Source organism: Pyrus communis, chromosome 4 (genome assembly GCF_963583255.1).
Source record: "Pyrus communis chromosome 4, drPyrComm1.1, whole genome shotgun sequence".
Taxonomy (NCBI): Eukaryota; Viridiplantae; Streptophyta; class Magnoliopsida; order Rosales; family Rosaceae; genus Pyrus; species Pyrus communis.
Genome location: NC_084806.1, coordinates 27,540,446 through 27,561,402, shown reverse-complemented (window position 1 = coordinate 27,561,402; position 20,957 = coordinate 27,540,446). Strand labels below are relative to the sequence as shown.

Genomic DNA, 20,957 nt, shown 5'->3' with positions numbered 1-20,957 from the left:
CATGTTGAAGTCAACAGGAACTCAAGTAGGGATGGGCATAAAAATTGTGGAACCATAAAACCAAATCGAATTGTGACAAAATAAACCGTAAAAACTTGTGTTGACGAAAAGTCATCGTTCAGGCCAGTTCTTTCATCTTGGCGAAACCGGCCAGAACCAAATCGTGAATATAATTAATGAATTAAATTTATTAGTTCCATCTTGGTGCACTAAATGGGTTTTCAAAACCAGATTGGTTTCTACTAGTGCAACTGCATTTAAGACCATTTCTCATTTAGGTTTCACCTAGTGAGGCAGCCTCGCTCCTTCGAATTCGATCATTCCTGAATCCTTACTTTTCCTTAGCGTCTCTGCCTCACTCAGTCGCTCATTCTGACACACCCCAACCTTAGGAGGTCAGAGCATGCTGGCCGTCACCGTAATGTGATGTAAAAGATGAACAAATTACACAATAACGATACTTGGCAATATAAGCGTAAAAGTGAAGTAAATACACATTTATGGAAAATATAATTATGTTGTATAAAAACAAACTGCCCCACTCACAATTACGCCGTCGAATCGTAGCCCTCGAGCCTTGCCTGACCCCTTAAGTCCTCGGGATATGTTTCCCCTATATGTGAAATAACTATATTTAAATTAATTAAAACACATATACATAAACTTGAATAAAACCCCATAGTTTGCTCAAACCTAGGGTTTAAATACATGAAATCGATATACTCGACGTCATGGACCTACACAAATTTTAAAAATAATTTTTGGACACAAAATGCGCCCTCACACGCCGGCCAAGGCACAACCATACGCGCCGCCACGCGCAAGCAGAGCTGACGGAGGCCTAAAGGCTGTTAGGAATATTCTGTTAAATCCCTAACAAAAGTTAACGGCATTACCTGACGTTGTTAGAATATTCCGTCGTCTTCTCCAGTGGTCCTCGCCAGTCGACGCTGTCTGAAATCGCTAGAAACTAGAAAATTTTCAAACCTTCATATCTTCTTCATTTCTCAACCATTTTTCACTAAATTTATATGGAAATGAAGCTTATGAAGAATAGAATCGTGTTATACCTTTTTGGAGTCCAAAAAGTGGATGGAGATAGCCTGAAAATGCCTCGAAAGGTACGGCCAAAATTCAACTCTACGAAACCTCGAGTTTTTGACGTCAACTCCTCACCAAAACTAGCCTAGGAGTCTCAGGGAGTTGTAAGAGAGCCTCCCCGACCTTCAAGCCTCCTCGACTCGGCATGACAACGTTGAACTCAAACTCATTGAGTTCCGACCTTTCGAGTTCGATGTCCAAAATTCGCTCAACGCGTGATCCAGTGGTATGGTTGTGTTCGTGGAGCCGAGATGAACACGATGGTGGTGATTTTGGTTTACGTTCATGAGGTTTGGTGTGAGTTTGAGGGTGTTGCAGAGTGAGAGAGCTCGGTGAGGAAGAGAAAAGAGAGAGATAGAGCTTTCTGAGTTTCTGATTGGTAACTGGTGAGGGAGTGATATGATTGGTGGCTTTTGAAGAGAGAAAGTATCTGATTGGGTGGTGAAGAGAGAAACTGGGAAAGGAATTGAGGAGAGTGATTGGTGGAAAGTGAAGTTAGCTTGTTGTTGATTGGGGAGACACGGATCTGGTTTTAAAAGAAGAAATGGATGGGATTTTTAGATTTCCTACTGTAGAAGCAATTCAGAAAATCTATTCGAATCAGTGTTTCTAACACTGATGAAATTAACGTACACTCGTAATAACGAGTACAATTTAATTACGATTGTGAGAATAATAATTTAAGAACGAAAAAATACGTCCACATCACTTGCCAACAAGGGCATAAATGTCAATTCACATACTCAGAGAGAAATTACATAGAAAATTAGAGACGAGTCGTCACAGCTTCGATCCTTCCTCCTCCCTCTTGACTCGAGATCATAGTGTGTGTGCCTCAATCCTCACCTCGAGTTTGAGTGTTCCGCTTTCAGTCTTCGCCCATTGTCAGCCCGCCATCCTTGATTCCACCTCGTCGAGCGAACCCTTGCTTCAGTAAAATCATGTAATCCTTTTTTGAGATTTTTCAATTTTAATGTGTTTTGATTTTTGGAATTAGGGATTTTCAGATTGAGCTTTATTTCTAGAGTGAGCCTATTGTTGAGCCTGATGTTGGAGTGAGCCTATTGCGAGATGGGTAATGCTATTTACATACTCTTTTTTACTTCCTACAAACTTGTTAATTTTTGTCCATTCTTTCGATCCGACGGTCAAAAATTGAGATGGTATGTAAAAAGTAAAAATGAATGTGTAGATTGTATCACTCTTGTAGAATTACCGCTTTCTGGGATTAGGGATTTTCCAGAGTGAGCCTATTGTTGAAATCGACTAATATCAAGCACAAAAGTTATCATTTGAAAAAAACCAAAGTATAAAAGTTATCAGTACAATACAGTAATATGGTTTTTTTTTTTTTTTCCTCCAAATTAGGGATTTCCAGATTAATGTGTTTTTATATTGATATGTTGCTATGTATGATGATGTTTTTCTATGATTTGGGATTTGTTGTTTGTTCTATTTTAGGGATGACAAATCAATCAAAATCACACATGATTTGTTTTGCTTGTAACTTTGTATAACCATTTTAGAAGACGTATTTGAGTGCAAGCATGAAAAAAACAGTAAAAAAACAATACAAGTAAACTTTGAATACCTTTTTGATTTGGTATTCGAAATAGTAAACTAGCAAGAATCCAACAGTACAGTTTTAGTAATAAATTTAAGCAGAATCGCACTATACCGAACCGTTTGATATTTTCAATTTTGGTTTGATGGTAGAACCGAGTCGAACCACATTGTGCCCACCCCTAAACCCAAATTATATAATGTCACTATTTTGTTCAAATTATAACCGCAAAGTCTCATGCAAATGATACAACACCATGTGAAGAGAAATTTACCAATGTCATTGACAATGGCCGTGATCTAGGTTTAAGGTCCTGTTTGGTATTGCATTTTTTCTTTTACCAAAAGCTGCTTCACTCTAAGCTAAGCAATAAAAAAATGTTTAATAAAAATAAAATATCTATTTTATTTTAAAAACAATATCTCCAAACAATAGCCTTTACATGTTAATTTTATAAAAAAATGGAGTTGAGATTTTAATGAATGAGACACATTCATTGCCGTACCTTGTCACTTAAAATATCTTTTGCCACTTTGACCACCCAAAGAAAAACAGAAAATTACCAAACCATATAATTAGGAAACAAAAAATAAACAAGAAAATGTAGACAATACCAACTGCATTTAATCATCGGAAAAGATCATTGCTGGATCCTTTTCGGATCTTAGGAATTTAATGATCGTGATCTTTCATCGTACATTATGTGGTCAGAAACCATTCAAAATTTAAAATTTAAATTAAATATAAATAGTATCTAACGAAATTGAATACACAATATACAATGAACGGTCATAATCACAGAATCTTTAAAATCCTAGGAAAAGGATCCAGCGAGGACCCTTTTCCTTAACTGCCGGATCCTTTTCCTTAACCACCAACACTTGTACCTGTCTCTCCCTCTCTTTGGGACATATATAAGCATGAAAAAATGCAGGTTTCAGGTGTCATTGGCGGCGTTTCATTGTCAATTCCCTCCGGCGGTGATCTCAGGTGGCCAGTATTCGGTCACTTCCATGACCACGTCGACAACCATTCACATCCACTTGTTGATTCCAAGTCATTTCTTTCAGCTGCTTTTTTTTTTTCAGAGTTAGCTCTCTCCTCCACTCACTCATTCATGTTCTGCTGTTGCGTTTGGCTGCTAAGAAAGTGTGAGAAATTTAATTTATAATTATGGTATTGAGTTTTGGTTTCAATAGAGCCTTTCGTTTCTTCGGGAAAGATTGGATATAACCCAGATCAGAAACTTTTTGTTTTCCGTCTAGTTACCTAGAAAGTAGAAAGTGTAGAAAAAGAAAAGTTTTTATGTTGTTTTCTGTAATTAGGATCTGAGAACTCCATTTTTGACTTATATTCAAGGGTAAAATTCAATTTATTACCCTCAAATTTCATGGTTTTTAACATTTAGTACATGAAATTTTTTTTGTCCTAAAGTCATACCTAAAGTGTTAATTTTGGGACAGTCTCATACATCCGTTAGTTTGACTGTTAAGTTTCCTGTTAACTAATGTTGTGGCGCCCATATGAACAATGACTGAACGCCACATGTCATTAAAGATTCACGTGAAAATTAAAAATTCAAAAAAAAAAAAAAATCCCGCCCATATTTAAAATATTAAAATAATTAATTAAATAAAAGTATTAAAAAAAAAAAAAAAAAAAAACACCCAAAACCCTCTTTGTCTTCCCCACCTGACACCGCTTCATCCCCTCCTTCCCCTCCATGGCTCCACCCCTCCATCCCCAAATTTAAAGTCCTCAAATTCAACGATAACATGCAGGAGAATCAGCTCTACAGACGAGTTACCGACTATCTCAACTCGCTCACCTCCATTGAAGAATCAGACTTCACCAACCTTGTCACGGGGAAAAAACCCAATGAAATTGTCCTCCAGCTGGACCCCAATCAGACTATCGAGGATGATTTCCTCGGCGCCAAGGTCATATGGCAAATAGAAAGCAGCGACGCCAGTGGGAGTAGGAACAACAACACATCGACGTCGTCGCCGACAAGCTCAAGCAGAAGAAATGGGAGTTGAAGCTTTACATGAACGTCGATGCGGCCGACAGAGTGTGGAAGCCAGTCCCCTTCACTTACCTATCAACCTTGGAGACCATATCAATGGAGTCCGACCTTAAATCGAAAGTCAAATTTGATTTGGAGTCGTTTCTCAAGGTGAAGCAGTACTATCACTGATTGGGTTTGATTTGGAAACGGAGCTTTCTGCTATATGGGCTGTCGGGCACCGGAAAGTCAAGTTTCATTGCTACCATGACGAATTTTCTCGAGTACGAGTTGTACGATCTGGATCTTTCGCGTGTCAAAGATGACTCGGAGCTAAAGATTATGCTATTCCAGACGACAACAAAATAGGTCATTATGATCGAGGACTTGGACCGATATATCGCTAAGAAACCCGTGGGTCTGAGCTTTTCGGGTATATCGAATTTCATGGACAGGCTGTTGAATTCATGCTGTGCCGAGGACAGAGTCATGGTGTTCACGATGAATTCGAAATACCACGTTGACCCGGCCTTTCTTGGACCGAGTCGGATCAACGTCCACATCCACTTTCCTCTTTACGATTTCGGAGCATTCAAAAATCTGGCGATGAGTTATCTCGGGGTGAAGGAGCACAAGCTCTTCCCGCAGGTGGAGGGGTGTCGGGTGGGGAAGACAAAGGGGTTCTGGGTTTTTTTTCTTTTTTTAAATACTTTTATTTAATTAATTATTTTAATATTTTAAATTTGGGTGGGAAATTTTTTGATTGAATTTTTAATTTCCACGTGGACCCCTTAATAACATATGGTGCCCAGTCATTATCCACATGGGTGTCACGTCATCAGTTAACGGGAGACTTAACAGCTAGATTAACAAATGTATGAGACTGTCCCAAAATGAACACTTTAGGTATGAATCTAAGACGAAAAAAACTTTATGTACTAAATGTTGAAAACCATGAAACTTGAAGGTAGTAAACTGAGATTTACCTTATATTCGGATATCTTAATTTGATTTATTGGAAAGTTATTTTGTGAATAAACTTCTCTAACAGTAATAGAGCTTTATATCATTTGCAACATATTTTATAGGGGAAAATCCTTTTTGTAAATATATGGAGGCGTAAGTATTCAGATCAGATGTGAACTGCTTGTTCATTTATCAATCAGACATTGACGCTACATGGAGGAATTTGTGTATCGGAACGTCTGTTTTGCTGTCATTTTGTATCAGTGATTCTAAATATTGAAAATGATTAATATGATTTGATACTTGCTCCTTAATTGGAATTACTCTTGATTTTTCATGTCTTCATTGAATTTGCATTCCCATATATTTTGTCTTAGTTTTAAAAAAATTTGAACCTTTTCATTCTAAGCATCTGTTTCATAAGGTAGTTGCTTCCAAGCAGTTTAAAGGGGTTATTCACCATTATATATAGGTATACATAGAGGCTTCTGGCACTAAGGATGTCCCTATTTAAGAAAACATATGTTATTCAAGTATCACATTGCTGAAATCCAATCAATAAAGTTGTTTGGATAGTTCCGCACTATATTGCCATATGCCATTTTGTGCTTGCATATCCATCATGGGGCAATATGGCAAGGTTATGGATGCTTGATGCATTAACATAATTTTCTTGTTCTTTTCCAGAGTTGTCCATCATTTTGCATCTCAAAGCTGGGAACGGACTGTATAACTGCCGAGCAAGGGGGTTGATTGTGAGAGCATTAAAGGATTCAAGTGATAATTTTGTGCCAGTTGCTCCTCTTCAATTCATATTGAAGTGTTGAAGTGTTGAAGTATAACCTCGGTCCCTAGGGTTAGCTATCAAGGCCGTCATTATATCTTAAACTTGTAAAACAACCATCTTCCCTTGATTTAAGGGAGTTGACTGATTAGTGGCTTAACCTAGTGTTTGGTGTAATTCCTTGGTTTAAGGATTAGATTAGGCCTTGGTTTACCCAGTCATTAGGGTTTCCTTTGGTTGCTTGCAGCCAACTCTCCTTCCTCCCTCTTCTCTCTTATATACTTAGTCTTTTGTACATTGATACTCATGAAATACATTACAATTTAAACCAGAAATTAAACATGGTATCAGAGTAGGTTCTTTGGTAAACAGTCTCTGCTCACTCTTATTGCTGCGATTTTTATTCAAAGTCTAAACCATGGTTGAAGAAAGTTCGGTGAACTGTGAGGATAAGACCCAGCATAGTCTCTCCTCAAACTTCACAGATGTTGAGGTTAACACCACTCAACATCTGCGTTTAGTTCTATTGAACGAGTTCAATTACCTTCCTTGGTCTCGAGCTGTTTCGCTAGCTCTTGGAGGCAAAGGAAAGTTGGGGTTTGCAAATGGAAACGTGGAAGCTCTAGATAGTTCTTCTCCCATATACGATGCATAGCTGTGCAAATACCAACTTGTCATGTCCTTGCTGCTCAACACCATGTAGAAACATGTTGCTGAGATTTTTAGCTACTCCAATTCCTCACATGATCTTTGAAAAGCCTTGAAGGATATGTATGGAAATCAAAACAACTATGCACATGTTTTCCAACTGAAGAAGGACATTGCTAGTGTTCAACAAGAAGGGAAAATGTTTGGTCAACATCTTGGGATCCTCAAAACTATGTGGAATGAGTTGGATGTCTATCTCCCACACACCAGAGACCCTACCATTCTCCTAAAACGAGCTAAGGAAGATAGAATTAACCGGCTGTTAGGGAGTTTAACCTCTGAGTACAAGGATCTAAGGAGTCACATCTTGATGAGTCAAGAACTGCCCACCTTCAACAATGTATGTGCCACTATTCAACAAGAAGAAGTGAGGACGAAGGTGATGAATGTTGAGCACAACTTGAGATTGACTGAGACTCGTGCATATGGTTTAAGTTACAAGAACTCAGAGGTCAAAGTGTACAAGGGTAGAAATACACACCTAAAATGCAAATATTGCAATGGTGTTGCGCATGTGGAAGAGAAGTGTTGGGAACTCTATCCTGAACTCAAGCCTAAGTTTAGCAAAGATGGAAAAATGATACCAATTAGCAACCCCACTACAAGGCACAACTTGCTAATGCTCATCCTCCTACCACTCCACAAGGATATGTGGAGTTCACTGCAAATCCAATGTCACTTATCAATGAATTTGCAGCTTACCTACAAAGTAAGGGACACAAAAGAGCCTCACATGGTCAATGCAATGAAGAGGGAAATCAAATAGCTATGTTGGGATAGTTTGCCGGCTTCCTCACTAGAAATGAGAGAGTACCATGGGATAAAGCACCAGGTATACTCAAAGTTTTCACTACAACACTATTAACTAGTGTTGAAAAAGATTGTTGGATACTTGATTCAGGTGCCACTGTTCACATGACAAACAAAGTCACAAACTTGCATAACTTTAAACCTTTTTCAAGTCCTTCACATGCGTCTGTTGCAAATGGAAAGAATGTCTTAGTTTTAGGTAAAGGGAAAATCAACTTACTCTCACACAGAAGGCCTTTTGCTGCCTTATATGTACCAACCTTTCCTTTCCAACTATTGTCATTTGGAAAGATCACAAACACCCTAAACTGTCGTGCCATTTTCTCACCAAATAATGTGATGTTTCAGGATGTTCTCACCATGAAGATGATTGGTGAAGGGGTCTTTATAAATGGACTTTACCTATGCAAGAATCCTTGTTTTACTCAGGCTCTTCAAGCTCAATCGAAGTCCATAGATGAAAGCCAACTTTGGCATAAGAGATTAGCTCACCCTTCTTGGGTCATCTTGTCAAAACTATTCCCAAACTTTTGTAAATCATAGCTTAGATGTGATACTTGTTGTTTTTCAAAATTTGCTAGACTGCCTTTTGGCAATTTAGTGTCTACGACAAGTAAACATTTTGAAATGGTGCACATCGATATATAGGGACCAACAACTGAATCAATGGAAGGATTTAAGTGCTTTGTCTTATTTGTTGATGACTTCTCTCGAGTGAGTTTTTTTTATATCTTATGAAATCAAAAAGTGAAGTTCCAACCATTTTCAAGGATTTTCATATGCATGTTAAAACACAATTTCAATCAATTATTAAGGGCATGTTTGGTACTCTACTTGAATCCAACTCAAAAATAATTTTCAAGTTTTAGGCCTTAAAAACTTGTTTGGTAGGACTATTTTCAAAAACTGAACTCAAGACCAAACCAAAAAAATATAGTCTATTATCTAAAAACATAAAAAGTGAGTTTTTAAACTTAAACTCACTCATTTTTTTTTCCTCTCCTTCCTCCCCTCTCACTCCAAATCTCTCTCTCTCTCTCTCTCTCTCTCTCTCTCTCTCTCTTTTCTTCTTTCTCTCTCCTTTTGTTTTTTTTTACCTTTTTTGTCTCTCCTTCAATTCGCTCTCTTCATTCTCTCAGTTCTTTCTCTCACTCATTCTTCTCTATCTCGTCCGATCCTCTCTTTTCATTCTCTTTTCTTCAATCATCTCTTACTTTCTTTACTCATCTTTCCTCTTTCTTCCTCTCTTACGACCTCCCTATTTTTAGATCTCTTTGTCTAATTTAAGTCGCAAGATTTAAAAATTTTAAATCACAAACCAATCAAGTTTTTTAGTCTTAAAGAAAATTATTTTCAAGAAATGTTTTGAGAAATGATAAAAAAAAATATATATATTTCGAATAGGATACTAAATAGGCCCTAAAGTTTTAAGATCAGATAATGGCACTGAATTTCTATCCAACAATATGCTTCAATACATAAGTTCTCAGGGCATCATCCATCAAACTAATTGTGTAGGGACCCCCCACAACAAAATGGAGTAGTTGAAAGAAAAAATAGGGATCTCTTGGAGAAGACTCGTGCTTTCATGATACATATGAATATCCCTAAAAAATTTTGGTCGTTTGCTATCCTCACTGCCATTTACCTCATTAACCGACTTCCAAGTCGCGTGCTAGGGTTTAAACCCCCCTATGAAGTACTCAAGGGTAGGCAAAATGACTTGACACACCTCTAGGTATTTGGTTGTGTTTGATTTGTTCACATCCAAACTTTGAATCATGACAAACTAGATGCCATGGAACCAAGTGTGTGTTTTTGGGTTACTTTTCCACCCAAAAGGGATACAAGTGCTTTAATCCAGTCACTAAGAAGTGCCTAGTATCAAGAGATGTGAAGTTCAAAGAAGACTGTCTTTATTTCACTCACAAAAGTTAGGGGGAGGAACTAGTTGACATGTTTCCACTTCCTCAATACTTCAATCATCCAGTGTTGGAAGAGTGACAAACCAATATGATTCCAGAGCATGAAGGATTACAAACTGACTTAATGACTTCCAGGGATCAAACTAGCAGCGAAAGAGACAAAGAATCCCACTTAGATCATTCCTAATCTTCTACGGAGCCTAAAGGGGTTAGAGAAATCCTCCTTGAACCAGAAAACCTCCAGCTAGGTTGTAGGACTATGTGACGTACGCCTCACGGCATCCTATCATTGAAAGTATCAGTCTTCATAGGCTTTTTACAACTCAAGCTGCTTTTCTTTGTGAAATTGATAAGCATTGTGAGCCAAGAAATTTTCAAGAAGCATCTCTATTCCCACAATGGAACCAAGCTTTGGCAGAAGAGCTTCATGCACTGGAAGAGAATACACATGGAGCTTGGTCCAATTACCTCCAGGGAAAAAGGCTATTGGAAGTCGTTGGATTTGCAAGACCAAGTTCAAAGCTAATGGTTCAATTGAGAGACATAAAGCTAGGCTTGTTGCTCGAGGTTTCACTCAAACTTTTGGAGTAGATTATAAGGAAACGTTTGCACTGGTGGCCAAGATGAACTCAATAAGGGTTATACTCTCAGTAGCAATCAATTATGGATGGTCCCTTTACCAAATGGACGTGAAGAATGCTTTCCTTCATGGAGAATTACAGGAAAAAGTGTATATGCAGCCTCCCTTGGAGTATAATTGAAGGAAGATTTGTGAAAAACAAGTTCATTTGAGCAACATCAACAACATGCAATTAACAATTAAAAGGCGGAATCATGTTTATATGCAGTCAAAAACAAAACTTAACCCATGAACTTCAAAGCCTAGTAGATAGGTGAACCAAGACTCAACTCAAAACAAAGTGAGTTGAGAAATCAATACCTTTGTAGATTCCTCTTTGCATAAGCAAAGGCTAATCACCCAAAGAGAGGGCCTTCATTCCTTGCATCTTAGATCCATGGATTTGGATGGATGAAAAAGGTTTCTCCAAAGTTCCCAAAATTGAGAACCTCTAATGATTCATCACCAAGGCATAATGAAGAAGAAATGAGTGACCTTGGAGGAGTTTGATTGCTAGATGATCCCTCCAAGGTGGCCGAAATTTTAGAGAGAAAGGAGAGCTTGTGTTCTCATCCTTTCCCCAAAAACAACCCTTAATGAATTTTAGGCTATAAAGTCCTTTATATAGTCCCTTCAAATAAGTGACCTAATGGACCAAAAGCCCTATTCTTCTAACATGGCCGGCCTATAGGGTTTATTGGGCTTTCGAGCCCTTTGTTTATTCAAGTTGTCATACAACTTGAGTTAATGGGCTTGACATTCAAATCCCATTGGGCCTTGCGGCCCAAAACTAACCCGAGGTCTTTAACGAACTTATTCGTTTGATTAATTAACATATTAATTAATCCTAGCCTTAGATAAATAATTAAACCATTTAATTATTCTTACTCATCTCCGTTGTTTCTTCAAACTCTACCTTACTCGGTGAACGATCCATTAGGTTCCTTTTAGCGAGGCAGTGGGCGATTAAAACTCTTTCTAATCGATTGTGAATTGAAACTTACTTTCAATTCTCCCGTTAGTGATAATACACTTTTAGGGCTTCCACAAACCATGGTTGACGCCTAGCAGCATGTCATGGTTACCCAAGCTAATCAGAAGAGGTGGAGAACCTATTCAGTTTTAGGATTACAAATGCAATACGGTCTTTCTCTAATACAATACTCTTGACCACATTGTTTGGTTTGATAGTTTATTCATGTCTACTATCCAATGTGAGTCTTGTGCTTATATGATTACCTTGAATGTGATTTGGAACACATTCCTAAATCTCATTCATACTTTGGCCAAAGATTCTTAATCATATCATAGAGTATTCTCCCTCAAACAGTTTGAAGGTTAGAGATCCCTTGTTGCGCATTCACTTGCCTCCATGGCTAAGTGGCTTAACCCCAACGATGCCGTGGACACCCTCCTGATGGAGTGACTTTGACATAATCAAAGATTAAGGACCTAACCACAAGACAACTGTGATGCCTCAGGTCAAAAGACTAATTTGCATTATCCCAACCATGAGTTCTCATGTGACATGAATATGAGAACTCTTCGTTGATCGTGTTCAGTGAACTCATTCTCTATTGAGCACCTACGTACTTGTCTTGATGTCACACACACCAATGACTCGAGACTAGTCACTCTCCCTGAGAGAAGACATAGCACGTACTGATCCTAACGGACTGTCAATGCCCAATTGACAATCCTATGATCAGGAACGTTTAGGATGTGTCAACGAAAGAATGGTCTCATGAATCTAACTTCTTTAGATCGCATTCTTCCAATCACATATTCCTTGGACTTATCGTTTAAGCATATAACATTTATATGAGACGGCTCAAACAATAATGTTTGCCCTTAATATTAAACTAGATTAGTTTAACATGTGAAATGTCCATAAAGTATCATCATATGATTGGTTTTAGGGCACATTTCCAACAATCTCCCACTTGCACTAGAGCCAATCAGCTTAGTCATCAGTGATGATACCTCTTCTGTAGTCATTTCATAAATGGCTGAGTAGTAGGCCTAGACAATGGATATCTATATGTTATCCATAGAAGCAACCTTGAGAATAACGACGTCACCATTATACATGATTCTCAATCATGTGGTTCAGTCAGTCTCTCATTTGAGTTCGGACCTTGATGAGACCTTGATTCCCTGGCTTGAGCTATCGCCCCATTAGTGTCATACACTTTCTGGTTGGAACCAAATGGAGAGTTCATAAATGAACTTTCCCATCCAAACAACAATGTTGTAAGCTTCTATATGGCAATGTATTTTGCATAGACTCCTCCTGAGTGTAAGCATGCACTTTGTACTCCCCCATGATAGGGTGAAGCCGGTGTACAAGTCACAAACGATTGGAGCCTACCACGGTGGAAGGCCACGAAGAGATATTCAAAGCATCTCTCGCTTATCAACTTAATAATGGTTTGGTTGAGGGTTTTAGGTCTCATCACATAAATATTCATTTTAATCTAATTAAAACAATTTTGATCCTATTACAACTATTGGTCCATTTGATTGATTTAGTTGTATATAATACTCCCACTAAGCTTTTAAAACGGTTTTTAAAGCAAGAGTATATGATACTACTAACATAAGGTTTGCATTCATTGATGGACTATATAGTTGCCTTAGGGCCTTAGGATGACTATGAACCTTTGATTCGATTCAACACGAGCCTAGTGTTGAATCTCGGTCTAGGGATGGTGATTGATTTTAGTTACGCGTTTAATCACATTAAGGCGTGTTGTCTTATTGGGCGTTGGACCCAACTACTCCAATTTCATGCATATCGAATAAAACAAGAAAGGAGTACTTCAAAGTAAATAAGAGCTTATGCTCTTTTACAACAATTGATCAAATCAAATTACTTTAAAGTAAAGAAGAGCTTATGCTCTTTTACAACAATTGATCATATCAAATTACAACCAAAATTTAATCTACACATTCCCATGGTTCAAACAAATTTGAAACGGCCTTTCACATAGCTCAATTATAGTAGGCTTAGGTTCATAATCACCCTTTCTTTAATTAATTAACGCTTTAACTAATTAAACTTGAATGCAACATTTTCATTTGGTTTTTGTATCCATAGAATTGATTTAAATGGAGCTAAATGAAATGAAAATCCAATTCTCATTTAAAGAGACAAAACAATTTTGTTCTCTACCTAATTTGGGCCATTTTGCAAAAACTTAAACTTTTGGGGTCACTTTGTAAAAACACAAAAGTCCACTACTTCATGTAATTACAACTAGAACCCAAAAATTTCCACAAAAGCTAAAACTTCATTAAAGGAGCAAAACAATTTGTCCTTTTAGTGATTTTGGACCTTTACGTAAAAACGTAAACTTTTGGGTCAAAGTACAAATACACAAAAGTATCAAAACTTTATGTAATTGCATAAAAGCCCCACAAGGACCCTAATTGAGTAGGGTGGCCGGTTTTGAAGCAAAGTATTAAAAAAAAATTTCAAAGGTTTTGTAAGTGGGGTGTGTGAAATGGAATAAATCATTACACACCTACCCACTAAAATTTCTTTAATTTTTCAAAATAAATATCTAATATATTTAAACATAAGAAATATTTCAAAACAAAACTTTATGAAATAAATCAAAACTTTGAATCAAAACACCAAACCTTTTGTTCTTTGCAAGAATATATCAAGAACAATGAAGAACATTCATGAAAAACCCATAAGAGCTCCATGAACATTCTTCACCCAAAAACATCCCAAAACCACTCAAACTTAAGGGAAATAACATACAACCATACTAGGGTATATAGGGGTTCCAAAAGTCACTTTAAAACATTTTTAACAAGTCAAACAAGAACCCAAAAATCCACCCTTTGGATTTGGCCGAATTTCCCCAAAAACATGGCACCAAAATTTAGCTCCAAAATTCATGCTCATATGAACTACATCTACAACATTTGAGATGGCAAATTTTCTAACAAAATTTACATTCAAAGAAGCAAGAATAAAGCTTGTAACAATTACAACATTCAAATCACAAACTATGAACTACAAAACCTAAAAGGATTCAGCAACTACTAGACTTAGGCTCTGATACCACTTGAAGGAAGATTTGTAAAAAACAAGTTCATTTGAGCAACATCAACAACATGCAATTAACAATTAAAAGGTGGAATCATGTTTATATGCACTCAAAAACAAAACTTAACCCATGAACTTCAAAGCCTAGTAGATAGGTGAACCAAGACTCAACTCAAAACAAAGTGAGTTGAGAAATCAATACCTTTGTAGATTCCTCTTTGCATAAGCAAAGGCTAATCACCCAAAGAGAGGGCCTTCATTCCTTGCATCTTAGATCCATGGATTTGGATGGATGAAAAAGGTTTCTCCAAAGTTCCCAAAATTGAGAACCTCTAATGATTCATCACCAAGGCATAATGAAGAAGAAATGAGTGACCTTGGAGGAGTTTGATTGCTAGATGATCCCTCCAAGGTGGCCGAAATTTTAGAGAGAAAGGAGAGCTTGTGTTCTCATCCTTTCCCCAAAAACAACCCTTAATGAATTTTAGGCTATAAAGTCCTTTATATAGTCCCTTCAAATAAGTGACCTAATGGACCAAAAGCCCTATTCTTCTAACATGGCCGGCCTATAGGGTTTATTGGGCTTTCGAGCCCTTTGTTTATTCAAGTTGTCATACAACTTGAGTTAATGGGCTTGACATTCAAATCCCATTGGGCCTTGCGGCCCAAAACTAACCCGAGGTCTTTAACGAACTTATTCGTTTGATTAATTAACATATTAATTAATCCTAGCCTTAGATAAATAATTAAACCATTTAATTATTCTTACTCATCTCCGTTGTTTCTTCAAACTCTACCTTACTCGGTGAACGATCCATTAGGTTCCTTTTAGCGAGGCAGTGGGCGATTAAAACTCTTTCTAATCGATTGTGAATTGAAACTTACTTTCAATTCTCCCGTTAGTGATAATACACTTTTAGGGCTTCCACAAACCATGGTTGACGCCTAGCAGCATGTCATGGTTACCCAAGCTAATCAGAAGAGGTGGAGAACCTATTCAGTTTTAGGATTACAAATGCAATACGGTCTTTCTCTAATACAATACTCTTGACCACATTGTTTGGTTTGATAGTTTATTCATGTCTACTATCCAATGTGAGTCTTGTGCTTATATGATTACCTTGAATGTGATTTGGAACACATTCCTAAATCTCATTCATACTTTGGCCAAAGATTCTTAATCATATCATAGAGTATTCTCCCTCAAACAGTTTGAAGGTTAGAGATCCCTTGTTGCGCATTCACTTGCCTCCATGGCTAAGTGGCTTAACCCCAACGATGCCGTGGACACCCTCCTGATGGAGTGACTTTGACATAATCAAAGATTAAGGACCTAACCACAAGACAACTGTGATGCCTCAGGTCAAAAGACTAATTTGCATTATCCCAACCATGAGTTCTCATGTGACATGAATATGAGAACTCTTCGTTGATCGTGTTCAGTGAACTCATTCTCTATTGAGCACCTACGTACTTGTCTTGATGTCACACACACTAATGACTCGAGACTAGTCACTCTCCCTGAGAGAAGACATAGCACGTACTGATCCTAACGGACTGTCAATGCCCAATTGACAATCCTATGATCAGGAACGTTTAGGATGTGTCAACGAAAGAATGGTCTCATGAATCTAACTTCTTTAGATCGCATTCTTCCAATCACATATTCCTTGGACTTATCGTTTAAGCATATAACATTTATATGAGACGGCTCAAACAATAATGTTTGCCCTTAATATTAAACTAGATTAGTTTAACATGTGAAATGTCCATAAAGTATCATCATATGATTGGTTTTAGGGCACATTTCCAACAATAATCGTATTGAAGGAAATATCGTTTGTAAATTGCACAAGGCAATATATGGATTGAAACAATTCATACGAGCTTGGTATGCCAAGCTCAGTTCTATACTAGAGAAGGCTGGTTTTCTACGAAGTAATGCTGATTCTTCATTATTTGTAAGAACTAGCGCCAGTGGGAAGTTGGTGGTTTTTATCTATGTTGATGATCTTATCATCACTGGAGCTAGTGTCGTTGAGATTGAAGCACTGAAGCTCTCCCTACATCAAACCTTTGCCATCAAAGATTTGGGAAGGTTAAAGTATTTTTTAGGCATCGAAATGGCAACATCTTCAAAGGGATTGTTTCTACATCAACAAAAATATGTATTGGACCTAGTTCAAAAAGCCAAAATACTAGGGTTAGCTATCAATGCCAAAATATGTACTGATCCATCTTGAGGGGGAGTGTTGAAGTATAACCTTAAAGACTCTTGGTCCCTAGGGTTAGCTATCGATGCCATCATTATATCTTAAACTTGTAAAGCATCCATCTTCCCTTGATTTAAGGGACTTGACTGATTAGTGGCTTAACCTAGTGTTTGGTGTAATTCTTTGATTTAAGGATTAGGTTAGGCCTTGGTTTACCCGGTCACTAAGGTTTCCTTTGGTTGCTTGCTGCCAACTCTCTTTCCTCTATCTTCTCTCTTATATACTTGGTCACTTGTACATTGATACTCATGAAATACATTACAATTTAAACCATAAATTCAACAATTCAAATCACCTATTGGCCAGCTTTTGGCACAAATATTGCAAACTCATCCACATCTATTGCTTGCAGCCATTGATCAGCAGCTTCAGAACCTTCAAATGGAAAAAGGTGCCCAAAGAAAAGAAGCTGATTCATTTATAGATCTCCTCTACAAGTAAGTTTATGAAATTTTGAAAATACTGATAATAACTACAAAATTTTCTTTCTTTACTCAAAATCCAATTTGAAGTAGACATGATTAGGTATCTAAAAGTTGCTGTTATCGTATTTCCTTTCATACTGTAACTAGTTTTAAACATATGCAACAAGGTCCTTGGGTTTTATTTGTTTTCCTCAAAAAATATTTTTAGTTGTTTTGGCGTATGGTAAATGAGTAACTAATTATATAACATTATGAATTTTAGACATATAGCTGAAGTCAAGGAGAAAGAAAGGTGCATGGCATTGGAAGAGATAATATACTGCTTGATAGTGCACAAATTCATAGACAAAGAAATTTCAAATGATCCCGAAGATATTTGAGACCTCATCCCACTGGCAGAGTAAATTATTGGAGAACAACAACAACAAAGCATTTTCCCAATAAGTAGGGTCGGGTTTATGAATCCTAGAACGTTATTGCGCTCAGTTCTGTGTCATGTCTTCCGTTAGATCCAAGTACTCTACGTTTTTTCTTAGAGTCTTTTCCAAAGTCTTCCTTTACCCCTTCAGCCTTGAACCTCTATCTCGTAATCGCATCGTCTAATTGGAGCATCAGTAGGCCTTCATTTCACATGTCCAAACCACCGTAATCAATTTTCTCAAATCTTTCCTTCAATTTCGGCTTACTCCTACTTTACCTCGGATATCCTTATTCCTAATTTTATCCTTTCTCGTGTGCCCACACATCCAACGAAGCATTCTCATCTCCGCTACACCCATTTTATGTACGTGTTGATGCTTTACCATTCAACGTTCCTTACGATAAAGCATTGTCGACCTTATTGTCGTCCTATAAAATTTTCCCTTGAGCTTCAGTGGCATACAACAGTCACATAACACGTCGGATGCACTCTTCTACTTCATCCATCCAACTTGTATTCTATGGTTGAGGTCTGCATCCAATTTTCCGTTCTTTTGCAAGATAGATCCTAAGTAGCGAAAACGGTCGCTCTTTGGTACTTCCTGGTCTCTAATCATCACCTCTAACCCATTGGAGCCTTTATTTGCACTAAACTTGCACTCCATATACTTTGTCTTTGACCGACTTAGGCGAAGACCTTTAGATTCAAACACTTCTCTCCAAAGGTTAAGCTTCGCATTTACTCCTTCTTAAGTTTCATCTATCAACACTATATTGTTTGCAAAAAGCATACACCAAGGATTATCATCTTGAATATGTCCCATTAACTCATCCATTACCAATTCAAAAAGATAAGGACTTAAAGATGAGCCTTGATGTAACTCTACAGTTATGGGGAAGATTTTAGTTTGTCCTTCATGAGTTTTTACAGCAGTCCTTGCTCCATCATACATATCCTTACGAAAGTTGATTTTTGGCCAAACCCAGAAAATAAAATAGAATCTATTCATTCTCCTGAAGCATATGAGATGATACAGAGCCATTTATCCCTTGTTCTTAGTGAACGACTTGTGGGCCCCCTTTCTTCCTTGGTTGAGATTAGTAAAATAAAACTTGAGAGAACCATAAACACTCTTTCTAAGGGTTTCACTCTAGATCCTGCACCATGAAACCAGTTGTGGGATCCTGATTCTTTAATCCGAATACCTCCTAAAGGTGGTAGTGATAATGATGGAGGAGGTTTTATGGACAATGGTAAAGGCAAGTCATATCGACTTAGATCCTATGTGATGTACTTGGATGCAGATACTTTTCAGAGATATACTACTATAAGATCAAAGGAAGCTATTTCTTTGATTAACAAGCAGACACAAGCCCTGTTTAGGACACTTGACATCAGGATTGCCAAGGATGGTTTAATTTACTCATCAAATGATGAAGTGATTGCGCTTACCTTCTCTGGATTGACAATGCTCATTTGGGAAGCTGTTGTTTTCGAATCATTCCTATAGGATGCTGAAACCTATGTTGAATCTAGATATCACTTTGCCAAAAGCTAAAGGTGATGTTATGTTTCTTTGTTTATATCCAAAGTTTTCTTAAACATCACCCATGAAAATTCGAATGTTCTACTCCTATGTGAATGGATTGATTTGTTTTTGTTACACTAACCACATTCTCATCCATTTATTTTTAACAGGGACATGTCTAATTTGAACAAACTCAACTTCACCATTTTAGAGGTCTCTGAAAGAAACTACCTCAAGTGGGTCCAAGATGTGCAGCTCCATCTCACTGCAAAGAATTTAGGACCAGTCATTGAAGCTAAGATAGATAATACAGTTCGCAAAGCTAAGAAAGTCACTGCCATGATCTTCATCTGAAGACACATTCATGATGCACTACAAACCAAGTACCTTGCTGAGGAAATCCATGAGCACTATGGATTATTTTGGCTGATCGTTTCAATCATCAAAGGGACATCTTTTTGCCTGAAGCAAGACAAAATGGGCTGCAACTATGCTTCCAGGACTTTAAGTCTGCGAATGAATTCAATTATGAAGTTTGTCAAATCTGATCATTTCAATTTGTGTAATGAGGAGTGAACCGAAGCAACAATATAAGGCTCAGAAGTTCACTAAGTATTCATATTTGGTTCTGTTTTACTTCTTGCTGAAAAGCATAATCAACTGTTGATGAAGAATCATCAGGTTTGACCTACTGGTGCGACCGTTGTGCCTGAAGCACATCATAACGAGAATCGACACTTAAATCGATGTTCTAGGCGTGGTAGGGGTGGCTAAAAGCCACCCAATCAAGGTTAACAGAGCCAAGGCCCATCTAAGGGAGCACATTGAGCCCAAAAGCGTTCTAACCTCGCTCCTAAGGCTTCGAACTTCAAGAATAAGGGCAAAGCACCTGACACCATGGATGTGGACATGTGCTACTGTTGTTGTAACGCCTCGACCCAAAAAATTTATTTCAGAAGATAATTACTATGATAGGCCCAAATTAAACTCTTGTTTATTTTCTACCATTTATCACAATTCGTTTATTTAATTAAGGATAACAATTTATTTAATAATTTCTTAATTTCTCACAAAATCTATAGCTAAATTTGTTTACCAAAAACATAAGGTTAATTTTTAAACTAAACACCCAATCCCTTTTCTTAGAAAATTTTCAACAAAAGATTAATCTCAGTTATTTCAAGGCTGCATCTAACTGCCTTTAGATTGCCTACGTACCCTTGAACGGGATCAAGCCTTTTGTAGTTCACCATTCATTCTTTTATCCATTTCCGAAAATATTGTAGTAATGAAAATATTCAACATTAGTCTTCACAACAAATCACCTCAAATAGGTACCAATTATGGATTTTAAAATATCAAAAATTGCATGAAAAGGCAGTGTCGGCCCACTAGCCACGCGCCGCCGCAAGGGGCGGTTTTCGGCGAATGAAAATCAAATTTTTTGACGAACTTCAAAAATTACCAAATTTTACAGGCAAGTAGATCTCAGTGAGTGGAGCAAGTTTCATACCTGTGACTATGGCCAATTTGGCCGGAAAAAGCTCCAATTCGTCTCAAACCCGTCGAAAACCCTAGAAATTGGTGGCTTCGATTCGTCACCTCCGGTGCTCCGCTGCACCTACTATTGTTTGGGCTTTGTTCCAGGCCTCAAGTGGAGTCTAATGGTGGTGGGAATTGGAAGAGAACGTTTCAGAAATGGTGGATTTCAGCTAATAACCCTCGCACCCACCGGAGGGGGTGATGTGCCTTATATGTCCATGCC

General features: G+C 37.6%; 2 pseudogenes; both read left to right on the top strand.

Moving 5' to 3' along the window:
- The first annotated feature begins 3,593 nt into the window (after positions 1-3,593).
- LOC137730907 (UV-B-induced protein At3g17800, chloroplastic-like) lies at positions 3,594-19,222 on the top strand (annotated as a pseudogene).
- LOC137731179 (AAA-ATPase At2g46620-like) lies at positions 4,196-5,812 on the top strand (annotated as a pseudogene).
- Positions 19,223-20,957: the final 1,735 nt, after the last annotated feature.